General features: G+C 41.2%; 1 pseudogene; it reads right to left on the bottom strand.

Moving 5' to 3' along the window:
* Window positions 1-474: 474 nt before the first annotated feature.
* On the bottom strand, window positions 475-3,038 carry LOC139438301 (double-strand-break repair protein rad21 homolog pseudogene; annotated as a pseudogene).
* Between the last annotated feature and the right edge of the window lie 5,270 nt (window positions 3,039-8,308).

The raw sequence follows: 8,308 nt of genomic DNA, 5'->3' as shown, positions 1-8,308 counted from the left end.
CCCACAGGTCTGGGGTGCTGTACTGTTAATGAGCATTGACATGAGATGGGGTCCAGTGCATGTCACTCAAAAAGAAAAAAGTGCTGGTTCCTCAGACTGTTTGTGTGCCAGGCACTGGGCCAGGTGCTGGGGAGACAACTGTCCTCCTGGCGTTCAGTCTGTCAGGGGTTTCAAAGTGTGACTCCTAAGACCAACAGCATCATTGATACCTGGCAGCTGCCTAGAAAAGCAAATTCATGGCCCCACCCAGACCTACACTCTGAAACCCTGAGGGGGGAGATCAGCCCTCCAGTTAGTCCCATACAGGCCCATGTGAGCACAGCTGGGGTGAAAGAGGCAACAGTGCACTCCAGCCCAAGGCAGTTCCTAAAGGAACCTGCAGGAAGAGCCCTGAGGGAGGGCTTCCCTGGGGAAGAGGTTTTCAAGTTGAGTCACTGGAGATGAATAATAGTTTCCAAATACAAAATTTCCAGTTCAAATAATATGAAATCTTGGTCCATGTGTGGCAATGATGTCACAGTATGGTTCTTCCTGTATCAGCTCAATAGTTTACTGCTTTTTAAGAACCCAGAAGCTGTAGAACTTTGCTGAAGCTTGTTTTACATTTGTGTTTCATCATAGCTCAAGCAAATTTATAGATTCAGCTCCAGTTTTAGCAAGAGCTCACTGAAGACCAAGAAGTTTCTGTTGATTTCTTTGTTCCATCTTCTTTCTTCTTGATCCTGATCACCCCTAGAAGCATCTTCACTACCTTCTTTCTCCTTTTCCTTCTCCTTTTCTGGCAGAAGTTCTAGCCCTGATATTAGCTGACAGATATTTGGAGGATCTTCTGGAGGGAGTTCCACATGGAATCTTAACATCTGCTCAGCTTGCTGAGGAGGCATCACAAGCTCTGGATCAACTTGCCCAGCCTTTAGTTAACTCTCTTAGGTGGTGGTACGGGGCATGGTTGCCTCATCCATATTTGTTCTGCTGGTTTCCATAACTGATCCCTGGAGGTGGCTCCATTCGTCCAATATGGGCTCATCAATAACATCATGTTGCTGATGTTGCTGTTCCTGCTTATCTCCGGGAGCCTCAGGATTTTCAAATTCTTTAAGGAACTCACCTAAATTATCAGCTTCTCCTCCTTTCCTCTTTTCCTTTTTGTAAGGCCTTTTGATACAAGGTATAAGGCAGTGTGTAAGGAGCTTGAGTAGTCTATTAGTCCATGAAGGCTGAGCAGGTAAAGAGAAGTGTTTCCACTCCTCCAGTCTCTTTCCACACATCAGTTTCTTGCTGGGTGGAGTCAGATCCAAAGTAGTAACAATATCAGAATAATCACTAATTTGGGCTATAATTGTTTGGCTATCCAATCCTTTGACATTGTTGATAATTCTTCTTCCTCTTGGCTCTTGTTTCTTTGACAGAGATATCAATAGTTTCCAGAGCAAGTGCTTCTTCATTTGGAGCAAGTGTTGTTTGATCAGCCACAGGTGGCGTTGGTTCAACAGGATCCATTGAATCAGGACTACCAGGTCCACCTATTAATACATTATCATCTTCATCCATATCATCATGTGTAGGCTGCTCTGGCAACATCACCCCTGCCTCAGAGATTGCAGGGGGATTGTGGAAGATACTGCCATCATTATTACTACTAAATTTGTCACCTAATGTACAACCATCATTTCTGTCTCCTAAATCATCATTCTTATTTTGGTCTTGATAGTCTGGATGTTTAATTTTCTCATTCTGATTGCTGGTGCTCTGCTCAGGGTCAAGTAAGAGGTTAGAAAATCTCTCCCTTTTGTCATCCTCAAAAGCGCTGCCTTCTCTCATTATCTCATTGTCATACATTCCAACACTGCCAAAATCATTTTCTTTTTTTTTTTAATTTATTTTTTTAATTATTGATTCTGTAAAAATATTACATTAAAAAAAATATGAGGACCCATTCAACCTCACCCCCCCCCACCACTCCCCCACCCCCCCAGCAACACTCATTCCCATCATCATGACACATCCATTGCATTTGGTAAGTACATCTCTGGGCACCTCTGCACCTCATGGTCAATGGTCCACATCATGGCCCATACTCTCCCCCATTCCATCCAGTGGGCCCTATGAGGATTTACAATGTCCAGTGATTGCCCCTGAAGCACCATCCAGGGCAGCTCCAAGTCCCAAAGACGCCTCCACATCTCGTCTCTTCCTGCCATTCCCCATACCCATTAGCCACCATGTCCACTTTTCCCACCCCAATGCCACCTTTTCTCTGTGGACCTTGGCTTGGTTGTGTCCATTCCACATCTATGTCAAGAGGGGGCTCAGATTCCACATGGATACTGGATGCAATCCTCCCGCTTTCAGTTGTAGGAACTCTAGGCTCCATGGTGTGGTGGTTGTCCTTCTTCAACTCCATCTTAGCTGAGTGAGATCTTGTAGGACAATGGTGTTCCCATCTTCCTCTCTCATGTGTATCTCTTCCACTCTACTCTGGTTTAGGCTGAACAGCTGGAACACATCGATGTCATCTAAGTGAGAAAATGGTTCATTAAATCATGGAATTTTTGAGGTAAGGTAATGGCATTATAAGTTGCTTTGCAATTTGCCTCAGGCAGGTGGACAACATCTGGCTGGCTGGCTGGGTGAAAAGCCATCTTTATCTTAATGAATGCCTCATTACAGTCTGCAAGGAGATATTTGGCTTTCCTGTGATAGATTGGAACTACTCCCATTAAGAGATGTCCTGATGCTAGTAGTGTCATCTTCACCTTGGGAGAGAAGATACTCTCCATACTGTTCTCTAAGTTACATCCAAACACATGGGCATTGGTGAGCTCCTTACCCCTGATGAGCTGCTAGCCAGGGCCAGGCTGAGGGGCTTTGGGAGGGGAAAGGGTCAGGGGAGCAGGCAGACCCTTGTGCAGTGCAGCTTCAGACATCTCCCTCTGCCCCAGCGCCCCTGCCGCTGCTCATTCTGCTCTCACCTGAAAGGACTTATCACCATATCCACACTTCAAGAAATGTTGAAGGAGTCCTTTAAGGAGAAGCATGATGATAGGTGCTGAAAATATTTGTCTCCACAAAGGACTGAAAAGCATCAGAAATGATAACTAGATGGACAATTATATAAGATTGTTTCCTAATTATTAAAATCTTTGCAAAAGTTAAGCAACTGTTGGCACAGAAATACAACTCTGATTTGTGTTTTTTTAACATACCTATTAATTAAGTAGAAAATGGATACATTACTATTCAAAGTAAACTATTGGAAGATTCTTATACTATAGCTCAAGTTGTATATATCAGGTGAAGTTAATCCATGATGTGTTATACATGCATACTTACAGTAAAATGGCAACCAATATTTGATAAAGAATTTTTTTCCAAATTCTACTCAATTTATTCATTTTTTAAAAGAATATTACATTAAAAAAATATGAGGTCCCCATTCACCCCCACCATCCCCACAGTAACACTCTCCCCCATCATCATGACACATCCATTGCATCTGGTGAGTACATCTCTGGGCATCGCTGCACCCCATGGCCTGTTGTCCACACCATAGCCCACACTCTCCCACGTTCCATCCAGTGGGCCATGGGAGGACATACAATGTCTGGCAATTGTCCCTGCAGCACCACCCAGGACAACTCCAAGTCCTGAAAATGCCTCCACATCTCATCTCTTCCTCCCATTCCCTGCACCCAGCAGCCACCATGTCCACTTTTTCTACACCAATGCCACATTTTCTCGATTATTAACCACAATAGTTCATGAATAGAATATCATTAAGTCCACTCTAATCCTTACTGTATTCCTCCTTCCTGTGGACCTTGGATTGGTTGTGTCCATTCCACATCTATGTCAAGAGGGGGCTTAGATTCCACATGGATACTGGATGCAATCCTCCTGCTTTCAGTTGTAGGCACTCTAGGCTCCATGGTATGTTGGTTGACATTCTTCAACTCCATGTTAGCTGAGTGGGGTAAGTCCAATAAATCAGAGCGTAGGAGCTGTGATAAAGAATTATAACTAGCAATCCAACAAAGGAGACATACTTAATAAAAAAATGAAGGCCTAATATCAGACCAAAAAAATCCACATTATTCTAAGTGAAGGAGACGAGACACAGAGTACTACATATTGTATGATTCCATTTATATAAAATATACTTATAAATCAATTTATAAAGATGATATTAGATTAGAGGTTACGTAGGGCTTGGGAAGGAATGATAAGAGAGGTGGAGTCTTTTTGGAGTAGTGAAAATTGTTCTAACATTTCTGAGATGATGAATCTACAACATTGTGATTATACTAAAAGCCACTGATGATACATTTTGGATAGATCATATGGTATCTCAATAAACTGCTTATTAAACAAATAAATAATTGTGCAAGAATAGCCAGAAGTAGAGCTATGTACGGTAGGGGAAACAGAGAGAGATTGAGAGGTTAGGAATTTTCTTTTTTGTCTTTTTATTATTATTTTTAAAATAATGAAAATGCTTTAATAATGATTGAAGTGATGAATGCACAACTATGTGATTATACCAAATACCATTGATTGTATACTTTGGATGAAATGTAAGAGTTATTAGTATGTACCAATAAAATTGATTAAAAAATGAAGGCCCAGCAGGGGAAACATGGAACAAGGAACAAATGGGACCAAACAAGTAACAATATAATATAATTAAACCTAAACATATCTATAATTACAATTAACTAAATAGTCAAACAGCACAATTAAAACACAGAGATTTTCTCATGAGATTAAATGCCATACCCAAATTTACCTTGCCTTCAAAAATGCACTTTAAACATAAAGAAAAAAATATGTTAAATATATAAAAGATAAATAAAAATGTACCCATTAACACTAATATAAAGTAGACTTCAGAGCATAGATTCCTTTCAGAGATAAAGAAATTAATTCCACAGTGATTAATGAATCAGTCAAACAAGATAACATCTAAATATGAAACACTTCTCTAGCAAATAACACAGCGTCAAAATATGTAAAGGAAACTGATAGAACTAAAAGGAGAAAGAGACATCTGAACAATTATAACAAGAGATTTTAACCCTTCCCTCTTGCTATTAACCTATTAACTTCTTTTTTAAAAAAGATTTATTTATTTATTTCTCTCCCCTTCCCCCACCACCCCAGTTGTCTGTTCTCTTGTGTCTATGTGCTGTGTGTTCTTCTTTGCCCACTTCTGTGTTGTCAGTGGCACGGGAATCTGTGTTTCTTTTTGTTGCATCATCTTGTTGTGTCAGCTCTCCGTGTGTGCGGCACCATTCCTGGGCAGGCTGCACTTTCTGTCGTGCTGGGCAGCTCTCCTTATGGGTGCACTCCTTGAGTGTGAGGCTCCTCTATGTGGGGACACCCCTGCATGGCACAGCACTCCTTGCGCGCATCAGCACTGCGCGTGGGCCAGCTCCACACAGGTCAAGGAGGCCTGGGGTTTGAACCGCAGACCTTCCATGTGGTAGATGGATGCCCCAACCACTGGGCCAAGTCCGCTTCCCTGAGGTCAAAGATCCTATTCTGTGTGGGTTCAGTCTTTTGGATATTGTGGACTTGCAGCCCAATACATGGCCCTTTGATAAATGTTCAATGTGCTTTTGAAAATAATACAGTTTGAAATTTTGTGGTTCAGGGTTCTACAAATATCAACTGGGTCAACTTGGTAAATTGTGTTGTTCAAATATGAAAGGTATTCTTATTTTTATCTGAATTTTATCAGTTTTTGTGTACCATCTATTAAACTGTTTGAATACAGTACACTTGTTCCATTAGTCCTTTTTGTTCTCTTAGTTTTGCTTCATATATTGTCATGTTATTTATATATATAAAGTTTTCATCTAATTTGATGCATATTTCAAATTGATATTTTAAATTATAAAGATAAAAAGCAAATATGTATATTTGCATTATGGCATTGGCCTCCAAATTAGTTTGTGCAAAACCAGGGAATAAATTATTGAGGGTAAAATTGTTTTTATGGAAAATATAAAAAACCTGTATTTAAATTTATTTTGTTGCAATTATTTTGAATATTTATGTTTATATATTACCAGCTACACAATGCATTAATGCAATTACAAATATAGATAATATATAAATGCACATTCATATACATGGGATATAGTAACATTTTACTATAAATGTTCTGCAATAAAGTATCTCACAAAATAGTTTGAAACCACTATATTTCATCTTTTGATTGGTGGCTGGTGGGTGCAAAGCTGGTGGGGTATACCCTCTCAAAGCCACTTTCTTTTCTTTCCTGGAATCTGCCCAGGGAAAGACGTCTGGGTTTCCATTTCAACTTCTCCTCAGGCGCCGATGTTTCCTGGGGTGGTGGGATGTGGCCTGTGGGTATCTAGTGTCTGAGAGGCCTCATTTCCTGTTGTGGCTACCCCAGCACTCGCTCCCTGTCTCTTGTTTGTCCTCTTAACTCAGTATCACCCTCATTTTAGTGGCTGAGTCAGAGACTTGCAGCCTCTGAGATGGAAGGCTTTTGCTGTTGCTGCTGAAACCAAGGCCCACATTGGGGAACAGAGGAGCGGTAGTGTCAGACTGGAATGGGTAGAGACCACTCATCCCTCCAAAGGTCCCTCTCAACCTCCCACCAGCTCCCATCCAACCCCTCAGCCCCTCAACACATTCCCTGAGTGTGCCTTTGCCCCCTCTGTGACATCTTTTTTGGCCCCTCACTTTTCTGCCAGATTCACAGATTCACTTGGCCCAGTATCACCTGCTCCAGGAAGCATTCCTGAATTGCCTTCCCCTTAGGCCCCACTCACTCCCTATGCTGAGAGGTGTTCCCCTCTATTCCCAAATCACTAGACCAGTGTGCCCTCTATTGGAAAACATGTTATTTTCACACCGGATTCAGGCACATGTCCTTGGCCAACCCCAAGCCCCCAGGCTGCCTCTCCCACCCCTACCCCTGCCTGTGCTTCCAGGTGCTGTGGCCCTCATCACTCTGCTGGGGCCTATCTGCTTCTTGGCCTTCCCTGACTTGTGAGTGCCTTAAAGGCTGAGTCTTAAACCTTTAAATTTTTAACGGCCTTATTGAGCTATAATTCACCTACCATACAATTCTCCCATTTAAAGTGTACAATTTAATGGTTTTCATATATTTATCACAATCAGCTTTAGAACATTTTCATTACCTCAGAAAGAAACTCTGTACCTCTTAGCTATCATCCCCTTACCCTTCCAACCTCCCCTAGTTCCTGGCAGCCATGAATCCACTTTTTGTCTCTATAGATTTCCCTATTCTGGATTTTCTTATCAATGGAATTGTACAATATTTGCCTTTTTGTGTCTGGTTTCTTTCACCTTATGTGATGTTTTCCAGATCCACACATGTCATAGCATGTATCAGTTTTTCATTCCTTTTTATGGCTGAATAATATTCCATCATATGTGCATATCACATTTTGTTTATCCATCATCTGTTGATGTACATTTGTGTTGTTTCTACCTCTTGACTATTGTGACTGAGACTACTAGGAACATTAGTTTTGTATAGACAAGTAGTCTATTTCTCTTGGGTAGATACCGAGGAGTGGAATTGCTAGAGCATATGGTAACACTATGTTGAATTGTTTGAGGAACCACCAAACTGTCTTCCAAAGCAGCTGCACCACTTTACATTCCCACTAGAAGTGGATGAGGCTTCCAGTTTCTCCACTTTCTTGCCAATACTCATCATCAGTTTTCTTTAATGTAGTCATTCTAGTGGGTGGCATGTGGTGAGCCTTAAACTTTCTGTTTACTGGAAAGTGAAACCTGGTGGGGGAAGCTCAATCCCCAAGGCAGACACAGGGCTGAAAGCCAAGTTCTTCCAGCCCTGCTCAGGGGACTTGGGGCAAGGTTTTATCCCATTGCTCAGCCCCATCGTTCTCTCCTGTGGCATGCAGTAAGGGTAGGTGACTTAAGAAAAAACAAAAACAACAAATAAAAACAAGAAAGAGTAGGTGGTTGACAAGTGTCCAACTGATGAATGGATAAACATGTGGTATATACATGCAATGGAATACTATGATGCTGTAAGAAGAAACCAAATTGGGACACATGTGATAACATGGGGGAACCTTGAAGACAATATGCTGAGTGAAATAAGTCAGACACAAAAGGACAAATATTGGGTGGTCCTGCTAATATGAATTAAATATGAAGAATAAATGCATGGAGTTAAAACCTAGAGTATAGGTTATTAGAAGATAAGAGGAAGGCTGAGAAGGTATACCAGTGTTTAATATATGTAGAAATTTTAATAAACTTGACTGTAAAAGTGTGG

This window comes from Dasypus novemcinctus, chromosome Y, assembly GCF_030445035.2.
Source record: "Dasypus novemcinctus isolate mDasNov1 chromosome Y, mDasNov1.1.hap2, whole genome shotgun sequence".
Taxonomy (NCBI): Eukaryota; Metazoa; Chordata; class Mammalia; order Cingulata; family Dasypodidae; genus Dasypus; species Dasypus novemcinctus.
This window is presented reverse-complemented; position numbering and strand designations above follow the sequence as displayed.